Below are 21,526 nucleotides of genomic sequence, written 5' to 3' on the forward strand. Positions count from 1 at the left end.
CAGAGCTGCAGGAGCTCTAAGCAGGGGGGCAGTGGCCACTCAGGGCAGCCTTTCTGGAGAAGTGGAGAGAAGGGCATGATTCTTCTGGGCTGGTCCAGTGAGAGGATGTAAGGCCTGCTTGACTGTCAGCCCCCAAGTTGCTGAGGCTTTCCCATGTCTTAGTCTCCTGGAGGCTGGAGCTCCTGGACTCAGAGTGAGGAACACCCCTGGATACGAGGAATTAGAATGACCAAAATAGGGCATCGATTCATCCAGGTAATGGTGGTGCCTCCTCTCCCCTGCAGGCCCCTGGAGGTTGCCAGATGGCACCATTGGTGAGATGTCATCCACCTCTCGGGGTCCCAAGTCCTTGTCAGCTGCTGCCATGGAGCCTTTGGAAACTTTTTAGTTGTTCTGCCATCAGCAAGAACTGAGTTCAAATCCCAGCCCTGCCTCTTGCTAGTACTGGAACCTTGTGCTAGTTCCTTCTTGGTGCCTCGTTTAGGCATCGAAAATATAGGCTTATGATAGCACCTGTCCTGTAGGACTCTAGTGAGGCTTGCATGAGACTAGCATGTTGCATGCCTGTCATGGTACCTGGTATACAGTCACTTGTGTTTGCTGCTGTTGTTTCGCTTTTCACTATAATACCATCAGGTGGCAACTTGGGAAGGCCACTATCTGAAGCAAAGCTCATCTCTTTTGGAAAACTAGCTCTGCCAAACTGTAAATATTCATATTAAAAGTCTCAACACCATGAGCTGTAACTCTGCTAAGAGAAGTCTGAATCTAGGCTCCTGTTCTTCCTGTGTTGGGTCCTGCTGAAGCCACATGCCTCTCCCATCCTGTGCCTGGAACGAGCTCAACATACCTGTGAACTGCCTGTCTCTGCCTCCTTCAGCACACCAACCACAGCCCCTCTTGAGTCTGGGGCCAGGCAGAGCAAAAGTGGAAGAAGGCTTGAGGGGAGGAGTTGATGTCATTGGACATTGAATCACCAAAGACCCAGACTGGGTTCCAGAGAGCCAAACTCACCATGCTCTGTTCCTTGGGGAAACAGGGCTAGGGTGTGATCATGTGACTGGGGGCAACTGGAGGTTTATCTGAGAGAAGACACCAGGAGCACAGAATATCTGCCTCCAAACATTTGTCCTCCGCGTCCCGAGAACAAGGACCAAGGGGCAGTATTATAGAGACATGCCGAGTCTCAAAATGAGAATGGACTCTTGGCACAGTGTTGAGACAAAGTACCGGTCTCTAGAGGTGAAGTCCTGCTTGTCCCTGGAGGTGCACACAACAAAGGCTATTTGAGCCCCTGATGGGGGTCACGTCAAGGAGATCGAGGGCAGCTGGGGGTCTTGGGACCATGAGACATCAGGACTCTCAGGCGACCATCAGTTGCCTCCACCTTCCTAGTCATTTATTTCTCCAGCTGCTCTTGGCTGGTAGCTATGAGCCTTGCTAGGCCCTGGCCAATGGCCCAGGAAGGAGCCAGGCCGCCTCATCTGGGGTGGGATGAGCCAGGCCTTCACGGAGGCTGCTATTTGCCTTGGCCCCCAGCTCACCCAGTCACTTCCTGGCCCTGCCTTCCGGTGACTTTTGCTTGATTAGCTCATAGCTCCAGGTGAAGCCAGGCCCACGGCCTTGGAAGGCAAACTGGCCGGGCCTCTGAGGTCTCAGGGCCTCCAGCCTTCCCCGCTGTCTTCCCTGGCAGACCAGGGCAGCATGCAGCAAGGGTGGGTTGGACGTTGCCATCCCAGGGTCAACCTGAAGAGTACTTAAGAGAGACTGAGGCACTGAGAGGGGGAGCAATGACTCCTAGACTTCCTGAGATGGAAGCTGGGGCTCTCCCATAGTACCCCTCAGAGACTCAGGCCTTTGGGAAATGCTGCCTTTAGCTCAGGCTTGCATTGCTCCAGCTCTGTGGCCACGATACAGGTGTGGGAAAAGGCAGCTGGATGCGTTTAAGGCCCTCAGTGGTGGCAAACTCTACCTGGGGCTCTGATGCTGGAGAAAGGCCCCGTGCCTGCTGATGTCTCCATTCCCTCCACCTCCCCACCTCCCGTGGAGCTATCACAATGGAAAGCAGAGCCATTGAAGCCACCCTTGCTCATCAGCTTCTTATTATAAAGGGAGAAACCAGGGTCCAGAGAGGAGAATGATGGGTCTGAGGTCATGCCAGGTCAGAGGTGGCGCTGGAGGCAAAGTCCAGTCCCCAGCCCCAGCCCCAGCCCCAGGCCCTGGTGTGTCTTCTGGTGTGTCTTCTGGAAAGCAATGTGCAGGGCAGGGCCCGGGATTCAGGCGGCCTTGCTCTCTGGGGCCCTGAGCTCACCAGCCATAGCTTCGAGCACAGCAGGCAGCCTGGCCCTGCCTTGTCTCAGCCCAGGCACCCGGGGCCCAGGGAGTCATGCTGGCCCTTTGGTTTCCTTGGATGGAAGCCATGTAGGCGTAGCCTTTCATCATGCAGTTGTTTTGGGAAGGGCTTCATTTCTGGCAGATTAACCATTGAGGGTGTGTCAGAAGAATGTGGGCCTGAGATTTATACTCCTTAATTTGGGAGCATGTGACCTTCCTGCCACCTTGATTTATTTGTTCATTTTGTTCAATCATTCATTTTACTATACACCTGTACTCCTGCTTGGGCCAGGTACTGTTCCAGGTGCTGGGGATAAAATGGTGAACTGAACCTTAGGGGAGCCTCAAAAGAAAATACTGGTGCTCCCCTGGAGACTTGATGCAATTGATCTAGGTGTGACTTAGGCGTTTCTGTTTCTAAAATTATATGAATCTGTGTGAAAATTCCTTTTCAAGGAGAAAAAAACCTGTAGAAAGAATGTCCTCCTTGGTCTGGTGTGGTGGCTCACACCTGTAATTCCAGCATTTTGGGAGGCCAAAGCAGGAGGATCTCATGAGAACAGGAGTTCGAGACCAACCTAGGTTACATAGTGAGACCTCATCTTTTCAAAAAATAAAAAAAAAATTAACCAGGTGTGGTGGTATGTGCCTGTAGTCCCAGCTACTTGGGAGACTGAGGTGGAGGGATAGCCTGAGCCCAGGAGGTCACGGCTGTGGTGGGTCATGATCATGCCACTGCACTCTAGTCTGGGCAACAGAGTAAGACTCTGACTAAAAAAAAAAAGAAGGAAAAAGAATGTCCTCCTAAGTGGATGATATCCCCAGGATGAAAGGCCCTGGGTTCCCAGGACACAAACAGCAATAACCCCTTCCAAGTCTGTCCCAGGTGCCTGGTCCGGCTCAGTGGAAGGTTCCGCCTCAGGCCACGCAGGGTAAAATGTGAAGTTCTGAGCACCCAAGTCTTCTCCAGCCCCTGCACAGAAGGAGATGTCTGGCAATCACAGTTCTTTGCTCTCTAGACTTTTCCTAATCTCAGCGATTTTACAGCTGTGCTTTTAGGAAAATTGTTTGTCCCTCATTTGTAAAAACTTGAACGTCTAGAAAAATAGAAACAATCATAGGTCATGCATTGGTGTTTCCTCCTTGCCCCAGATTTTTAAAAAATCAGCACTGCTGTTGTGCCAGGTGCCTTTTTGGTGGATGCCTCTTGGTTGTCATGTTCTCTTCAGGTTAGCACAGATCAGAGGTTGACAGTCATAGATTGCTGGGCTTTCAGGCAGAGCACAGGGCTTGGAGCTCAGTGGTTTAGACTCTCTTTCCAGTCTGCCAGGCCTGTTCCAGCGGTTGCCTGCCCAGGGTTTGGATTCACCTGCTGCATGGCCTGGCCCTTCCCTCAGTCTACCCTACACACCCCACTCCTACATTTACCCAACCAATTCTTGGTCCCATCTCCCCTGCAAGGAAATATCTAAATCCTTTGCCTTTCTTGGCCTTGAAGATAAGAGAGGGGTCACTGCCAGACCCTGGGCCCCACTATTGCTCAGAGGACCCCGTGGTGACAGCATATAATCCATGCCCTGTCCATCTCAGCCTCAGTCCTTCCCCAGACCCCCCAGGTACCTCCTTAACTGCATCTGTTGGGTTCAAGCCAGCGACCTGGACCTGTATCAAAGAGGCAGGGGTCCCACAGGCAACCTTCAGCCCACCCCTCCTCTTCCACAGATCCACAGACAAGAAACTTCTCTCCTCACTCCCTCCACCCACCTGGTAGTCTGGGCCTGAACACTCTGCAACTCAGTGGTTGCACATGTGGCTTGTTTGGGTACCACCAACCATTGGCAGACCTGAGCTTCTAATGTTTTTGATCCTACGGAGACATATGACAGGCACAAGACATTCAGTAAAACTAGAGCCTAGCATGAGGGGGATAAAAGGCGCAGGAGGGTGGCGGGGCTTGGTTTGGGTGTGTTTGTGTAATGTACCATATGTCGTTTTTCATTAAAATAAAAACATCTTCCTTGAAGTCACAGGAGCCCACTCAGTTGTTGCTAACCAAATACCAAATGTTTCCCTTTTCCTCTCCCGTTCCTTCCAAGGGGCGGGTTGTGAAGCTCTGCTGTTATCCATGATGCTATCTTGCTTTTCAAACGTCAGAGGACTTTTTCCTCAGAGCAAACTCCTGATTGTTTTTTCCAACTTTGGCAGAAATTTTTAAGAGAAAGCTGTTTTCAAATTGCTTCTCTGTTTATTATTTCAGATCTGAAATGCGGCAGAGTGGGGGGCTCATGGGTCTGTCTGATCTCACATGTGTTTCCTAAATTGCCTTAGGATCTGTCAGGACTCCCCACTCCCCAGTAACCTAGTATTTGGGGAAAACAAAGTTAAGTAAAATAAAATGAAGCAAAACAAAATAAAATAAGCCTCCAGTTGGTCAAGAGATGGCTCCAGGCATCCCTTTTGGACCCCCCCCCCAATTTATAATCAACATGTGGATTCATTTCCAGGGGCCCCAATGTTAGCATTTCCATTTCCTCAGGAAGTTCTCACTCTTACTTCTGAAATGGAACGTGTGTTTTGGTTGGCCCAAGTTCAAGGGGTGCCTGGGGCAACCACGAACAGTCCTGAGCAGGGTTCAGTCGTAGGCAGCCCTACCCGCACCCCTAGCATGGCTTCTCCTCACTCCCCATCCCTAGGGAGTGCCACCCACCCTCCCGAGTCATGGTGAGAGGGACAGGCGACCTAGCTGCACTCTGGCCTCATGGCTGTCGGAGGGGAGCTGTGCTGTCCTCGCTGCCTGTGTTCGGCCTTCTGTTGGGAAACTCTGCTTGCTCTCCAAGAGTCCACATACCGCAGGCTCTTAATTAAGAAAGTATGTTCCCATTTCATGTCACTCGAAAAGAATGAAAACAGTGACAGCATTTGTTTATCTTCGCTATCAATATCATTCCTGTTTCTCAGTCCATTGGGGTTTTGAGTCTTGAAGGAATTGACTGGGTTGTGAGATCTTAACCTCAGACATGTGCTGTGGGATGCACACAGCGTGTTTCAGAGAGGGAGGCTGAAAGGAAGAGCTTGAAGGCTGCAGTACCCTGTCCTGCCCTCCCAGAGCTTGGGGTGGAGGGCTCAGTGACAGTGGGGCAGCTCTCACTAGCTTTGGTGCTGATGGGGAGTCAAACCTCCCCTTCACCAGCTACATCCCGTTTTTTTCCTGAATCTTCACAGAAGCAAAAGCCATCATTTCTTGAGTCTGGGGGAGGAGAAATGACCTGCCCAAATGACGGCTGCTTCTGTGGGACCTACTCTGTGCTAAGACTGGGCTAGGTGCTCGCAGGCCTTTTTGCTAATCTTCAGCTGCAACAGGCTACTTCTGAGGGCCTCTGGTACAAGAGGCAACTGGGCCTCAGGTAACAGGACTTCCTCCAGACTTCATAGTCACCTAGGGCTGCTCCCCCTCGGCTGCACTGTTGCCATTTGGAGCAGGACAGTTCTGTGTGGTGGGTGCTGTCCTGTGCAGGGCGGGATGTCTAGTCGTACTCCTGGCCTCTACCCACAAATCAGTGGTCACCTCCCAGTTGTGGAGACCACAAATGTCTCCAGACACTGCCAAACTTGCCCCCAGTCGAACACCTCTGAGCTGGAGGTTAGAAGCAGGATTCAGACCCAATCCCTATCCCGTGCTGGCTCCAGTGAGGTAGCCCCGCCTGCCTCTGGGAAACAGGCACGGTGGGTAGTGCTTTGGTGTTTCTGAGATGTGTATTAATCGCTGTAGACACACACCTTCTAGACCCTCCATGAGGATCCAACTTCACCATGGAGGCTGAAAACAAGAGTTCCTTAATGTAGTACTGCAGCGCTTGTTTTGGTACGTTATAGTATAGCATGTCGCTACAGACCCTTACATAGAGGTTTTGATTTTGAGTCTTCCAAATACCCTTTGAGACTGAGGGCTTATTAGTCAGCACCAATAAATCGCATGGGACTGAAACTCAAAGCAAACTAGCTTAAGGGTTAGAGGAAATATGTTGGTTTATTTAACTGAAAAGTCCAGGGATCTATCTCATGGCTTCAGGTATGACCTGATCGAGGTCTCAAGCATCATTAGGACACTACTCTTTTACTTTCTGTAGTTTTGAATTCATTCTCTGGCAGGTTCTCTCCACATGACTACATGACCACAAGATAGCCACCAGCAACTCCTAAAAGTTTAAGACCCCAGAGAAAGAAAAAGTAGCAGTTCTTTATAGTACCAATACAAGTTCAAGTAAAGACTGAGATTGCTGAGGCCTGAGTCCTATGATCATCTTGGAGGTTGAAGTTGGCCTCACCCAAAGAATTGTTGTGGAGATAGAGGTAGCTCTCCCAAGAAAAGAACATGAGGCCAAAACTAACTTATGTTTCTAGAGCAGTGCCGTTTCAGAGTGTGGTTCTTCCACTGGTCTGTGATAAGTACAGAAAAGCTTAGAAACACTCAGGAATTTAACATAGCTGTAGCATCCAGGTGTATGACCAGTGGTAGACTCATCTCATTGAACAGGTTGTAAAGCAGTCGAGTGTTATCAGACTCACAGGGAAAGTTGAGAGTTTTACAAAAGCATCAGTCCATGATGGATTGGAAATTTTAAAAACTGGTTCTTTTCCAGGGGTTGTTGGAAAAGCAGTGCTCTAAACTGGAGAATGTGGTAAAACACAGACTTCTGGGTCCCACCAGTGAAATTCTGATTCAGTAGGTTTGGGGCAGGTAGTTGTGAGAATCTGCATTTTCTACAGCTCCCAGGTGATGCTGACACAACTGGTCTGCAAACCACGCTTGGAATAACACTGTTTGAGAATGAGTTCACAGGTTTGATTTTTTTCTTATTTTATAGATGCGGAAACAAGCTCATGGAATTCAGGTGACATGACTTAAATTTTCTTTTCTTTGGCCAGCTTTATTGAAGTATTACTTACAGTGGAATTCACCAATTTTAAGTATACAATTCAGTGACTTTTGACAAATATATACAGCTATGTAACCACCACAGTTATGACACAGAACATTTTCATCACCCCAGAAAGTTCCCTCATGTCCCTTTGTAGTCAATTCCTTCCTTATGCCCCTCCCTCCAACCACTGGTCTGATTTCTGTTACTATAGGTTTGCCTTTTCTAGAATTTCAGATGAATGGAATCTACAGTGTGTAAGTCTTTTGTATCCGGTTCTTGGACTTATCATGATGCTTTTGAGATTCAACCATGTTGCGTGTATTGACAGCTCGTGCCCCCTTTATTACTGAGTCGTTTTTGTAATGAATGTTCCACAGTTTGCGTTTCCATTTAACAGTTGATAGACATCTGGGTTCTTTCTAGGGGTCACTTGACTTTGAAGGGTCTGGGCTCAGTCTAGATTAAGCCTGAGTTTTCTGATTTCAGTGTTGGCTCCCTCTACTATTGATCTCAGGATCAGGTGACACCAACTGCTCCAACAACTCAGAAGCTCCTCCCTGATCCTTTCAAGGCTGTCAGTGGGATCCCACACCCCGGGAAGGAGACAGGCTGAGTCAGAGGAGCTGGGTCAGCATCCCATATACAGAGCTAGAGGCTCAGAAGCATAAGAAAAGAAGAGTGACCCCCCCAAAGCAGAAATTGACTGTGAAAAACACCGTATGGCCCTCAAAGCCTAAAATATGTACTACTAGCCCTTTATAGAAAAGTTTGCCTACCCTTGCCTTAGAACCAGAGAGTGAGATGCCAGACCAGGAGTCCCCATGGGAGCTGGATAGAAACAGAGTTTTGGAATCCCAGTTCAGCTGAGCTCCGAAGTTGACCTTGGAATCTTATCTCAGTTCCTCTAATCATCTGCCTTTGTGAAACTGGCACCCCAAGAAGGGCTCCAGGCTGAGAACGTTATTACTTTAATCCCCCCATTTTATGGATGAAGAAACGGAGGCCTCGAAAGAGAAAGCGATTTGTCTGAGGTTGTGAGGGAAACCGACGACAGGGCTCAGACTGACCTCTGCCCAGCGTTCTCCCACTGTGGTGTCCTTGGCAACAGGCCTGGCGTAAGGTGTTTTCCATGGCTTGTGGCAAGAGTCGGCTGAGAGAGGAGGGGGGCCTCAGCAAAGTGCCCAGACGTCCCCAGGCAAAGGCGGGGAGGATAGGGCCCCTCGTCCTGTTGCACCCTCTTTTGACTGACAGCTTGGCAAACGTCAGGCCTGACCTGGAAAGGTAGAGTTCGAAGTGACTTGGCGGTGTCTTCCTGACATGTGCACTGCCTTTGTGCATGCATGTGCATGTGTATTTTCAGACAGTAACATCCAGTACCAAGGAGATTAACCTGCTGACCCCTCACTTGACACTACTTGCTCATTCCTGCCCCTTCATGCCTGGCTGCTCATCCTCAAGTGACCTACCACTCTCCGTCCATTTCTCTGAGCCATTCCTGCAGGTCCACTCAGTGGCACCCTGCAGTGGTCTCAGACCTCGCCCTGAATTTCTGTCCTCATTCACCTTGTTCTAACCTTTGCCTCACCCGCCAGGTCCTCCTGGTGTCTCCCTTGCAGATTCAGCTCCTCCCTGTGGCTGACTCTTGCCTCTCCCCCCAGCCTCAAGCCCTTTTTCTCTCTGGCTTTGACCTTTTCCTTCTTCTTCGCCCAGACTTAGCTTCTTCCCCTGGCTGCATTGCCTTCAGTGATCCCGTCGTTCCTATTCCCTCATGCTGATATGTCTCCCATGCCACCACCCCTGAAACTGACCCGATATTACGAGAGGACATCTGTGCCTCCTTTGCTGAGATGTCTTCCTCGACACTTTCCAGCTGATTTTTGCAGTTTTGCTCCATGGACATTGTTATACGGCTTCACTTCCTGGTGCATTCTATGAATGTCTCTCCCTTTCACACTGGCTAGTAAGCAAGCAGCTAAGGACAAGACTAAACAAGTGTCTACTAACTTGCTAAAGGGACTGTCTGCTGGGCAGACATGGCTCTGTGCATGGCTGGGATTCTGTGTGTTGCAGGAAGGTATGGCAATCCTGTCTTCCCAGGCCAGCTGTGAGCGTGCTTGGGAGGTGGGGAGTGTCAATCCCTTGAAGAAACAAACAACACATGTGGTTTTCTTAAAGCCAATTCAGTCCAGCTTCTCACCAAAGCAGAAACCCAACCGCAGGAGCTGGTGCCCTCCCTGCCCAAAAGCCCTGACCTGAACCCACAGGCCACAGTGGCTTCCAAACCAGTGACTTCCTCTGTAAATGTCTCAGACTCCCTGCTCCCCACCCCCATTTTTTCTCTTTTCCGTGGACTATACTTAAATAATTTCTGCTCTAAAATCATTGATTCCTCAGTGAGACACTGAACCCATTCAGACTCCTTGGCCTGGGATTCTAATCCTTCCCAGTCTGAGTCCAGTTTGCCTTCCATTGTTTCCCCCCACTCTCCTGTGTGCATAGTGAGCCCCAGGGCCTCCCCAGGGCACTCTGCCCCTAGATCAAGGGCGCAGATCAGCTTCCTAGAGCTTGTGATGGGCTTTCTAGACCCTTCCCCTTTTCCATTTACCTCCCTCTTCCAAATGTCTCATCACAAAGACGATGCCTCCCATTCTTGGTCTCAGCTGTGACCAGCTGTTAACGCCAAGCCTGTTACTGAATCATTAGCCTTCCAATGGGTATAAACTAAGTCTCCACCCACCCACCCATATACTCATTGGTGTTAAATTCAAGAAGAGGCCCTTGAAATTGAGGAAACATGTAGAATCAAAAAGCAGGAGACCCTGGAGGAGAGTTTTTGAGCGAATGAAGGACACAAAAGAAAAAAGTGAAAATGACTGAACGATTTGTACTTTGCAGCAGGAGAACCTGAGTTCCCTCATATTTCACATAACAGCTGCCTCTTTCTGGTGTAAAGGAAAAGACCAATGAAGCACTTCATGTTCTAAAAGAACGTGTGTATATGAGAGTGTACAGTGCATATAAAGTATGTGCTTACCTGTGTATACAGCATCCCGGGTTCTCCCAGCCCAAAACGTAGAGAGAATTAGAGACAGAGAGAAATGTCTTCAGTCCGTCTTCTGGATGCTTCTCCTCACCAATCCCAACAGACCACCCTTGGAAGAAGGGTTGGGGCAGGCCTCCTTCCACCTAGATTTCAAGAACACAGCCAGCTTCTGTTGAAACCGATCAGAAGGGTCTGCCCCACGGATGCACTGGAGAGCTCCTCATACTTCCAACTTCAGCTTTGTCTGACTTTCCAGAAGTAACCTGCACCTCAGGTTTGCTCTGGATACATCCAGAACTTTGACTTGCACCTCCTCCTGTCACCTTGATCATTCCCAAATTCATACTCTTCCATCTATGGCCTCCTTAACCATTTTTAAGGGAACTATAAACAGTGTATTTTATTTTATTTTGTTGTCACTCTGGGTGCTTCCTCAGACGATGGGCCCGTTTATCTTTATTTGCAGCTCAGAAAAAAATCCAAAAAGATGATTACTGGTCTTTTTACTTCTTCCCAGGCTTCCAGCAAGTGGCTTTTTTGCCTGGGATCCTCTGTACAGCTGGGAGAGACACGAAACTGAGGTGCTGACAGCTCCTGTCGGAATCACATGGTGTTTACTGTGCTGTGAGTTTGTAATAGCCCTGTTTCCATACTGACAGCAAACGCCATATGGAGATTAAAAAAATCCTGTCAGATGAACCTCTAAGAAATCACAATATGGAACATGAAATCTCAAATCTCTTTTGGAAATGGGGGAAGAGTCCCTTGCTCAAATCACATGAGACATGGCACTTTCTCCCATAATTGAATAAAACTGGAGTTTGATACAAGGTAATTTACTTTGGTTCTGAGTTTGTGATGGGAACGTTCAGCTGATTGGGAAAGGATGCAAAGGTTTGTTTTCCTCCTCTCAGGGCATCATGTTGTGTGGGAGGCAGCAAGAACACGGGCTGTGTGTAGGACCTTGTGCTAACAGGTGCAGGCTGCAGACCTGCCACAGGCCACTGAAAACAGGTTCCCTACTGTGGCTGACAATCACACTCATCTAGCATGACATTTTATTACTGTCACTTGGGATCTTGTCTGCTCATCCACACACACCCCTGCTGCCCTTTCCAATTGAGTCCAAACTCCCTGAGAGCTGGTCCCTTCCCCTTAGAATCTGGCACACATTGAGGCTAAATGCTTGTTGGCATGGCTATTTGTGAACCATCTGTGCTTGGAGCAGTGGAGAATGCACCCACGGCTGAAGGGCAGAGTTAAGGCAACAGTCGATGGCTAGTTTGAACCAGCAAACCACTTGAGAGCCAGTCAAGAGGGGGACTTGGCAGGTGGCTCATCCATGTTGATCCAAGTACCCACTCAAGGGAGAATGGAGCATTTCTGAGCACCTTCTTCTATACCATATTTAGAACTAGTGAATTCCTACTAGTCCTAAGACAGTCCCTGCCTTCAAGCGGTTTACTGAGAGGAAGTGGACGTAAAACCCTCCAGCTTGTGTGCTCAGTCACTGCTCTTTCAGTTCCAAGAGACAGACGACCAATGAGCTTGCAACATCCCTATCAGGTAAATAAACGCCAAAGAAAAGCTTGCCTCTAGCAGAGCACCCACAGGGGCTCCTCTTCTCCACTCAGCTCTGCTTGCCCTGTGCTGTCTTCATTCTCAGCAGGCTCTTGCTGCGTAGAGGACAGTCTCGACACTCTGGACTGCTTGGAGCTAACCAGTCCATCCCGAGAGTCTTGCTGTCTCAGAGGGCAGCAAGCTCTTTCCTGGAAGTTCTGACAGAAACCCTGGCAGGACTCCAAGACCCACACTGGCCCCATGCCCTGACTTGATTGACTAGAACCAAGTCATGGCCATTCCTGAACCTATCACTGTGACTGAGAGACAGAGGACTCTGCTTGGCTAGGACTAAGTTGCACGTCCATCCTTGACCCTATCACTGTGGCCAAGAGTCAGAGGTCTCTGGTTGGTTTTACCTCTTGTGAATAAATTCTTTGGGATTCCAGAATCAGTGTGTGCTGGCATGATGGTTGTGTGCCCATCTCCTTGCTGTGTTCTGTATCTCGATAGAAGCCCTTTCTGTGGAGACATTGTCCTGGGTCTTCCTCAGCACCAGCCTAGGATATCAGCATCTCTTCCTGCCAAGTCATTCTCTTTCCTAGGCTCTATCACCTGCTTCCTGGTTTCCTCATGAAGTCACCTGATCGTGTCCAGTGCAGATATAAAATTGATGATCAAGTCGGGCTCGGTGGCTCAGCCTGTAATCCTGCGCCTCTGGGAGGCTGAGGTGAGTGGATTGCCTGAGCCTGCGGGTTCGAGACCCGCCTGGGCAGGCAAGACCTCATCTCTACAATAAATCAAAAAAATTAGCCGGGCATGTTAACGTGCGCCTGTAGTTCCAGCTACTTGGAAGGCTGAGGCGGAAGGATCACCAGAGCCCAGCAGGTCGAGGCTGCGGTGGCCAGGAGTGGCCACTGCTCTCCATTCTGGGCGACAGTGAGACTCCAACTCAAAAAAAAAAAAAAAAAAATGATGATCGAATGCTCAGGGCTCAAGAGGGTCTGCGGCAGTGTGTCTCAGTTCTTTGAGCATCTTTCTGCCAGAGAACACTTCTTGCAGAGACTGTAGCATCATTGCAGAACCAGAAGGGAAAGGGCTCCTATCCCAACTCCCACATGTGCTTTTGGTTTTCAGGGGCGGAAACTGAGGCCTAAAGAGGGCTAGTGAATTGCTTGATATAACATGGCAAGTCGTTGACTGTCACCCTGGTCTCTGGGCCTTGGGGCTGGGAGTCTTGTTCTATTTCTTCTTCAGAACCATCTTGGCTACTGAGTGGCTGAAGGCTGGTTACTTCCTGTCTCTGTGCCTTTAGCGCCTCAGCTGGAAATGCAGAGTTTTCATAATTTGAAGCATCCTAAGACTGGACTTTTCTCCAATAGAGCAAAAATGATTTTTTTCTTTACTGTTTGCAATAGGATGCTTTAAATTACAAGTACTTTTTTAAAGTTTTCAAACTGCCCTAGACAAGAGGAATGTGTTCTCTCATAAATAAACTTTCCAGATATGATCTGGGCTGCAGGCATGGTTTGATCCAGAGATTTATGACACCACCAAGGCATCAACTCTACTTCTTGTAATATTCCCAGCTCTCACCTTCTCTGTGTGTCAGCTTCTCCTCACAGCAGCTTCCTTTGCAGTGTCAAGAACATTGCATCAGACCCTGGTCTCACACTTGCTCACTACAGCCTGCAGAGGAAGAGGTCACCTCTGCCCCAGTGTTCCAGGCAGACTGTGGCTTACTTTGATTGGACTGGCTACACTACATTCTTTCTACCCTTATCCAGTCACTGTAATCAGGGAATGTGATGTACTGCTTGGCTATCCAGGGGACAGAATCATAGTCCCCAGTACTGCTAACATGTCTGTACAGAAATCAGGGCATGGGACAGGGGGTCTGGGGAGGGAGGTAGAGTCTGTGCCATAACTGATGCCTTTCTCTATAATGATGTCTTTCTGAGTCTTCAGAGACTGAGATAATTAAGGGGTCCTGAAAGTTTACCAGTCACCTTGTCTACTCATTTGGAGCTCTGGATCCAGGTGTGGGGTTGACAGAAAGACCCTGCCTGGCCCTCTCCTGGGTCTCACCACATTCTTCTTTTCTTGTTTCCAGACAGAGATTACTGCAGTTTATGTGACAAGCAGCCAATTGGGAGGCTGCTTTTCCGGCAGTTCTGTGAAACCAGGCCTGGGCTGGAGTGTTACATTCAGTTCCTGGACTCAGTGGTAAGTCCTTGCTTCTGGGGTGACAGGCCTCATGGTTTGGAAAAATGAGGAATAAACTAATTGCCTGCAAAACTCCAAGTACACACTTTGAGAATGCAAAATTTTCTCTAAACAGTTGGATCTAAACTCCACGGTTGCCCTTGAGTGGGCCATCCCCCCTCTGGACCTTTGTTGCTGTGCTATAAAGGGAGAGCCTATCAGATCTCTGATTCCGGGAGCCTGGGTTATTGTGGGAAGCAGTAGCTGAGGAGCTGGGCCTTTCCCAGCACCTGAGATAGCGCTTGGATTCTGTGACTCCAGCAGAGAACCCATTTTATAAAAGCCTGAAGCTTGTGTGGGTTTGTACAATTGTTTATCGTCTGCATCCCCACCAGAATGCAAGCTCCCTGAGGGCGGGACCCTGGGCTTCCTGTTTACCCTTCCTCACACAGTGCCTAGCATGTATAGGTGCTCAGCAAATGTCAGATGAATGCTGTTTTAAGCCAGTCTGACGGCCAGTGGCTCCACTGGCCTCTGACATGGTTGACCGTGCTTGATGCCATTAGGACTTCCTCCTAATGTGCTGGTTATTCATTTGCTGGGTGACTTATTTATTGATTTACAGTATGAATAGACTATTTCTTATTTTTTACTTTTTAAATTTCAATACCTTTAGGGGGTACAAATAGTTTTCGAGCTAGGCTTTCAGTGTACCCACTGCCCCCACCTGTGCACGCTGTACCCAACAGGTGAATTTTTTGTCCCTCCCCCTCTCTACCCACCATTCCTGAGTCTCCAGTGTCCATTATACCATTCTCTATGTCTTTGCAGATCCTTAGTTTCGCTCTTACTTATAAATGAAAACATGCTGTGTATGGTTTTCTGTTCTTGAGTTAGTTCGCTTAGGATGTTGTTCTCCAGTTCCATCCAAGTTGCGGCAAAGGACATTGTTTTATTCTTTTGATGCCTGAATAGTAAACACTGACTGATGGCATGGGTTTTCAGGGAATAGTATTCGGGAGTCCCTCAGTACCTCCCAGGAATGCAGGACATCTCGGCCTGGCCCACTGCCCTTTGAGTTTCTTTTCTTTTCTTTTCTTTTTCTTGAGTCGGGCCTCACTCTGTCGTCCAGGTCACAGTGGCATGCTCACAACTTACCACAGCCTTCAGCTCAGGAAATCCTTCTGTCTTAGCCTCCCAAATAGCTGGGATTGTAAGCGTATACCACCATGCCCAGCTAATTTTCTGATTTTTTTAGTAGAGACAAGGTTTCGCTATATTGCCTAGGCTAGTCTTGAACTCCTGGACTCAAGCAATCCTCCCACCTCAGCCTCCTAAAGTTACCAGTGTGAGCTACCATGCCTGGCCGACCTTTTGATTTTCTATCCAAGGAAGGAGGATAAGGAGTGGAGAGATAGGAATAGAGATTAGTCATGAAAGGAATGAAGTCATCCAGGCCGCCTCTCCCAGGGGCCAAGATGCTGTTGTTTCCTAGAGGCTGTCAGTGGCTACAGCCATTCTGACCTCCATCTCAGTGTGAGGGACAGCCCTTTGGGGTTCAAGTTTCTGTGTCTGCTTCAGGATCTCAGTGTTGGTCTCTAGACCCACAAGCCAAACCACCCACTGGACATCTCCATCTGAGTCACAAGGGAACCCTCAAAGTCAACAAACACACTCAGCATCTTTCCCCAGGCCCCCAAAACTACCAGCCCTGACACGTTCCCTCTTCCAGTGGCCAGCATCCACAGTTACCCAAACCTGAAATCTTCGCCCCATCCTCGATCCCCTCCACTCCTCATCCTACCCCTGCTGGCCAAGGCCCATTGGCTCCTTGACCCCTCCCAGTCCCGTCCCTCCTCTCCAGAAGCCCTGCCTTGGTTGTTGTGCAGGCTTCTGGAGTCTCCTGTGTGAGTAATTACAGTAGTTCTCACCTGTAGCTGAGCATCAGAAACACCTGGGGAGCCTTAAAAACCACTGAAGCCTGAGCTGAAGCCCAGACTAATTAATTTCAATCTCCAGAGGTGGGACCTGGTATTTTTATAACTTTTTACTATGGAAAAACTCGAACTATAAAAAGCAAGAATCGACAGAAGAGTATATATAATGAACCCCCGTACACCCTTCCCTCTACTTCACATCATGAACTTGTGCCAATCTTCTTTTGTCTACATTCCCAACACTCTCTGTTGCATTTTTTTAGCAGATTTCTGATATAGTATTTTATCTGTAAACTTTTCAGTATGTATCTCTAAATTATAGGTGTTCTTTAAAAACACTATTATTGGCCAGGTTCAGTGGCTCAGCCTGTCATCCCAGCACTTTGGGAGGCCGAGGCGAATGGATTGCCTGAGCCTGCAGGTTTGAGACCAGCCCGGGCAACTTGGCGAGACCTCATCTCTACAATAAATCAAAAACTAGCCGGGCGTTGTAGCATGTGCCTTTAGTTCCGGCTACTTGGAGGCAGAAGGATCACTGGAGCCCAGCAGGTTGATGCTGGGGTGGCCATGAGTATGCCACTGCACTCCAGCCTGAGTGACGGAGTAAGACTCCAACTCAAAAAATAGATAAATAAATAAATATAGCAAATAAAAAAATACTATTATCACAGTTAAAAAATAATTGACTGTCATCAAATATTAGTGTTCAAATTTCCAGTTTTCTCATACATTTCATAAATGCATATTTTAACAGATTGTTTAAATTGGTCTAGATAAGGTGCGCACATTGTGAGTGGTTGACATTTTTCTAGACTCTAGGCTCCCTCTGATCCACCCATCTCCCCTTGTGATATAATTGTTGTTCCTCTAGAAGAGTTTCCCACAATCTGAATTTTGCACTCTCATCTCCAAGTGTCATTTAATAGGTTCCTCTGTGTGCCTTGTAAAATGCTAGTTGTCTCTATAAGTGTGGATGGATTCAGTTTCTCTTTTTGCAGGGGTGGGGAGGGTATGACTTCATAAGTGTTTCCATGTTCTTCTCTCGGGGGCATATGCTGTCTGGTTGCCTTCCTTTTGATGTGGGAGCAACCACTGATTTTCAATACTGAGATCTGTTGATGAACAAGGGGTTGCAACATGGCAGCATTCTATCATCCCTTCTTCATTTGCCAACTGAAACACTTCCTTTCAGTTACTCTTTGGTGACCCAACGGTAAAGTTCATATAGGAAATGCTGTATTCTTTCTCTGCATTTATGCTTCCAAGATACCAAATTGGCTCACTAGCATCCTCCAATAGCAATAACTAGAGTTTAAACTCGTGGTTGTAAGCATGTCACATACGCATTGATGCACGGTAGTTATTATCTTCATTGCTACTCTATGGTATCATTGTTGACCAGTAAGATCCCTTCAAGTTGGCTTTGAGTCTCGACTGGGCCCCAGCAGTCATTGGTAGTCACCTTGGTATGAGGCAGTGCTCTGGGCTCATCTTGGGCGAGAGTCCATCATTTTTCAAAGGATGAAAAAATGATCCTTTGTACTGGAAAATAGTATTCGGGGGTCACAGTTTGGTACTAGGGGCACTCATTACCTTGAGACTGGCACTGTTTCTAGCAGATACTGGCATTTTTCAAGCCTACCAAGACTTTAAATTGTGTCTAGAGTTGGAAGTGTTGACATCTAGGATGAGGTCTGAGTTCTGAGGCTGACTTACCAGATCCTTCACCCTGAGCCATCACAGTCTTTTTTAAGCACTGTGTTCTGGTCTGACCACCTACTCTTGATGGATTTGACTGACCAGGTGAGTTTAAGCCCCTTGGCCCTGGCTCCCTCAGCCCTCCCTGCTTGAAATGCCTCCCCACGGTCCCACTTGCCTGGCAAATACCTGCTTGTTCCTTTGTACCCTGCTCTCAGAAGCTGTCCTGATCTCCCCTCACCTCTGCTGTGCCCCTCTTCTATGGGTGTCTAATTCTACTATGCACCTGAGCCACATTGGTGCACCATGCTGGCAGGATGGTATATGGTGGAAAGTGCAGGCCCCAGAGACAGGATGCCAGGGAAGTGTTGTCCCTGCCACCAGCTCTCTGTGAGACCTTGAGCAGATGTTTAATCCCTCTGCGTCTCATGTTTTTATCAGTAGATGGGGATATAGCTGTGTCTAGTGATGGGAGAGGTTTTGAGTGCAGACTACATCAGTTCCTACTGCTCAGAGCAGTGCCTCGAATATCACAGATGCTCAGTGAATGTAGCCATTGAGGGGTTTGTGTGCCTGTCTCCTCCACTAGCTGGAAGGTTCTTGGTATCCCATGGTTTATGAACCCTCAACCTGCAAAGCTACATCTGGCAGGTGGTTGGTGCTTAGACTGGCCTAGGGGGGCTGGTGGCTTGCTCAGAGTCATAGGATGAATGAGAGGCAGAGGTAAGCCTAGAACCCAGGTCTCCTGGCTCCTAGGCCAGGGCTTCTTCCTCCACATCATGCTGCCTCTGAGGTCATAAGCATCATAAGCCAATGATGTGGAATGTTAGAGGATGGTGAATGGATGGAAAAGAAAAACTGGAGCAGGTTGAAAGGAGGATGGGAGTGTGGAGAGAGAGGAAGTCTGATTGTGTTATTAAGTAGAGTGGTCAGCATAGATGTCTTTGAAAAGGTGACATTTGCGTGAAGACTAGAAGGAGTTGGGGAGTGAGCCAGGTGAGTATGTGGTGGAAAAGCAATGTGGGTGGGGAACAGCCAGTGCAAAGGCCTGCAGGCAAGAGTGCCTATTGCAGGGAGACAGGAGCAAGGACAGAGGGCATAGGAGAGGAGTTGATCATGCAGGACTTTGTGTCATTAAAGAACTTTTACTTTGAGTGAAATAGGGGAGCCACAGGGTTTTTAGCAAAGCAATGGTGTGGTCTGACTTGGGTTTTTAAAGGATCTCTCTGGCTTCCATGCCAGGAGCAGGCTTTGGATGGGAGCAGGGAAATCTGCCAGGAGGCTGTTGCAGCAATCCAGGTGAGAGTGGATGGTGACTCAAGTCAGTGTGGAAGCAACTGGCAGTGGTGAGAAGTCTCCGGACATGTTTGGAAGGCAGAGTCAGTGGTATCTCCCGATGGAGTGGGAGTGAGTGAGAAGAGCTCAGGAGGACTTCAAAGCCTTGACCTGAGCAACTGGAAGGAGGGAGTAAGGATAAGGCTGTGGGAGGGTTGCACTAGGAGGAGGAGCAGGAATTCAGTGCGTGATGTCCAATAGACAGCCAAGTGGACAGGCTCCAGGGGAGGGGTGTGTTTAGGTCTGGTATCTGTGAGAAAGATCTGGAAAGGGAAAGGTGGGAGTTGTCAACGTACAACTGGCATCTAAAGCCCTGGGTTGGACGAGCTCACCAAGGAGATGAATGTGGATGGAGATGTGAGGAGGACCCAAGACTGAGCGCTGAACCGAGGGCTGCTCCCCACCTGGAAAAGATGAGGCAGCAAGCAGCAGCTTTGGGAGCCGGCTACAGAGTTGATGAGGTGGAGGAGGGTGAGGCGAAGCCTAGGAGCCAGTGGAATTTTCCAGACACGTGTCTTGTTAGACACTTAGAGTCCATTTAAGAAAGAGAGAGAGGAAAAAAACCCAATGGATGCCCATTTTCATTCTGGTCATGCAGTCGTTCCCTTTCTCTGGGCCTGCACCAAGAGCTGTTTTTTGGAAAGGAAATGTGAGTCTGGCTCCCTGCGTCACGAGTCAAATACTCTTTACATATGCCTTAACGACATGCCCCTTGCAAGAGGCCAGCCGCATCCCCTCTGCGTTTTTATCTGTATCCCTGGGAATTAGCGAGGCCTTTTCATTGCCCGTCTTGACGTCAAATGACCAGCCCCTGGAACACCTCTTTTATACGCTTGAAGACTTTATTGAGTTTTCCATGGCTGGCGAAACTTCTCGTCTAAAATTCATTTTTTCTTCCATCCTGACGAGCTCAGAGGAGGGAGGAGGTGGCAGTGTCCTTAGTATTGCAGTACTACCTCAGGTGCTCCCTGGCCCAGCCAGCACCATCCGTACCACTTTTCTCTCTATGTTGAATTTCTACCAAGTGGTGTTTATTAAAAATAACCTGTCCTCATCGGGCTCTGTAGTCCTTAGGAAAGGCACTTCTTCTGCACAGTCTTAATGTCTGCATTTCTCAAGTCAAGTGGAAGACTATGGCTGTTTTTAAATGGGGCCCAGGTGATTTTCTGGGCAGCAGATATGTTTGTGCATCACTTACTAGACTGCAGGAGTAGTTTAGCCTTTGGTGTTGGTTGTCAAGAGACTCTCGGAACCTGAGAAAGACCCCTCTTCACCCTGTTACCCTTTCAGAGAGAAATGCAGCCAGTGGCCTAAGCCATTACTAGGTCTGGTCTCTAGAGGGCAGAGAGATTTTGCCCAGCTGGTTAGGGGAGTGCAAAGTGTTCAGGCTAGTGTCTATACCCACAAGCCAAGAGGGCCTTGCCATGGGGGCATCTTCAGGATTATGGGCTTCTCTCTAACCTGTCCCCTGGGAGACTTGACCACATACTGGTTCATTTGAAGCCATCTTGTTCCCACTTGAGTGAGACTTAAAGTTTTGGGGGAGACTTGGCAGATATTCAACCAGATTCACTCAGTACATATTTCCTGGGTGTCTTCGGTGTGCCAGGTTCTGTCCTAGCAGTTGGAGACTATGCAGAGAACAGAAGTAAGTTCCTGCCCTTGTGGAACTTGCTTTCTGGTTAAATGAGGTTGAGAAAAAAATAAATAAGGAAACTTTAAAAATGAAGTAAGAAACACCAGCTATGAGTACAGATACCCATTAAGTATTCTTTATTACTTCAAAATATAGTGACTTGGAGCAACAAGTCACTATATTTATAATCTCATAGTTTTTGCAGGTCAAGAATTTGGGAATGGTTTAGCTAGGTGCTGTGTGCTCAAGGTCTCTTGCAAAGTTATATCAAGGTGCTGGCTGGGCTGCAGTAATCTGAAGGCTTGACCATGGCTGGAGGATCTGCTTCCATGCTTTCTCACATGGCTGGCAAGTTGGTGCCAGCTATTGGCAGGATGCCTCAGTTGTTCTCCTGATGCCCTCTCTGTGGGGTTGCTTGTGTGTCCTCATAACATGGCTGGCTTTCTCCAGAGCGAGTGATCCAGGAGAGCATAGGAGAAGCTGCGGTGTCTTTGATGACTTTGTCTCAGAGAGTCCATGCTGTCATTTCCCTAATTTCATACTGGTTTTGCAGGTGAGCTCATTTCATATGGAAAGAGACTGCTTAAAAGCTTGAGTGGCAGGAGGCAAGAATTGGTGAAGACTCTCTTAGAGGCTGGTGACTACAAATATGAGGTTGCAACACATGAAATCTCATATCAGGAAGTGTGAAAAGGCATTTCAAACCACTCAGTCTAGAACTATAGAAGGTCACATAAAATGAGTGAACTGTCACCTGGCTTTAGATATGCCTCAATAACTGAAATTTTATTGAAAATTATCTACTATACCTTACCGGGAAAACTAAGTATTCTGCTTCTCTTATTTGTGAGTCACA

The 21,526-nt window shown here is 48.3% G+C and overlaps 1 protein-coding gene across 2 annotated transcripts in view; it reads left to right on the forward strand.

Annotated features, from left to right (window-relative positions):
• GRK5 (G protein-coupled receptor kinase 5) overlaps positions 1-21,526 on the forward strand; it is a 231,844-nt gene that overhangs the window by 151,518 nt on the left and 58,800 nt on the right. For both annotated transcript variants that reach the window (XM_008073260.2, XM_021706580.1), the window contains one exon: positions 13,973-14,085. The gene's annotated coding sequence lies outside the window, so the exon portion shown is untranslated. The remainder of the gene's footprint in view (positions 1-13,972; positions 14,086-21,526) is intronic.

Source organism: Carlito syrichta, unplaced genomic scaffold (assembly GCF_000164805.1).
Source record: "Carlito syrichta isolate Samal-C Ts95f unplaced genomic scaffold, Tarsius_syrichta-2.0.1 Scaffold315801, whole genome shotgun sequence".
Classification (NCBI taxonomy): domain Eukaryota; kingdom Metazoa; phylum Chordata; class Mammalia; order Primates; family Tarsiidae; genus Carlito; species Carlito syrichta.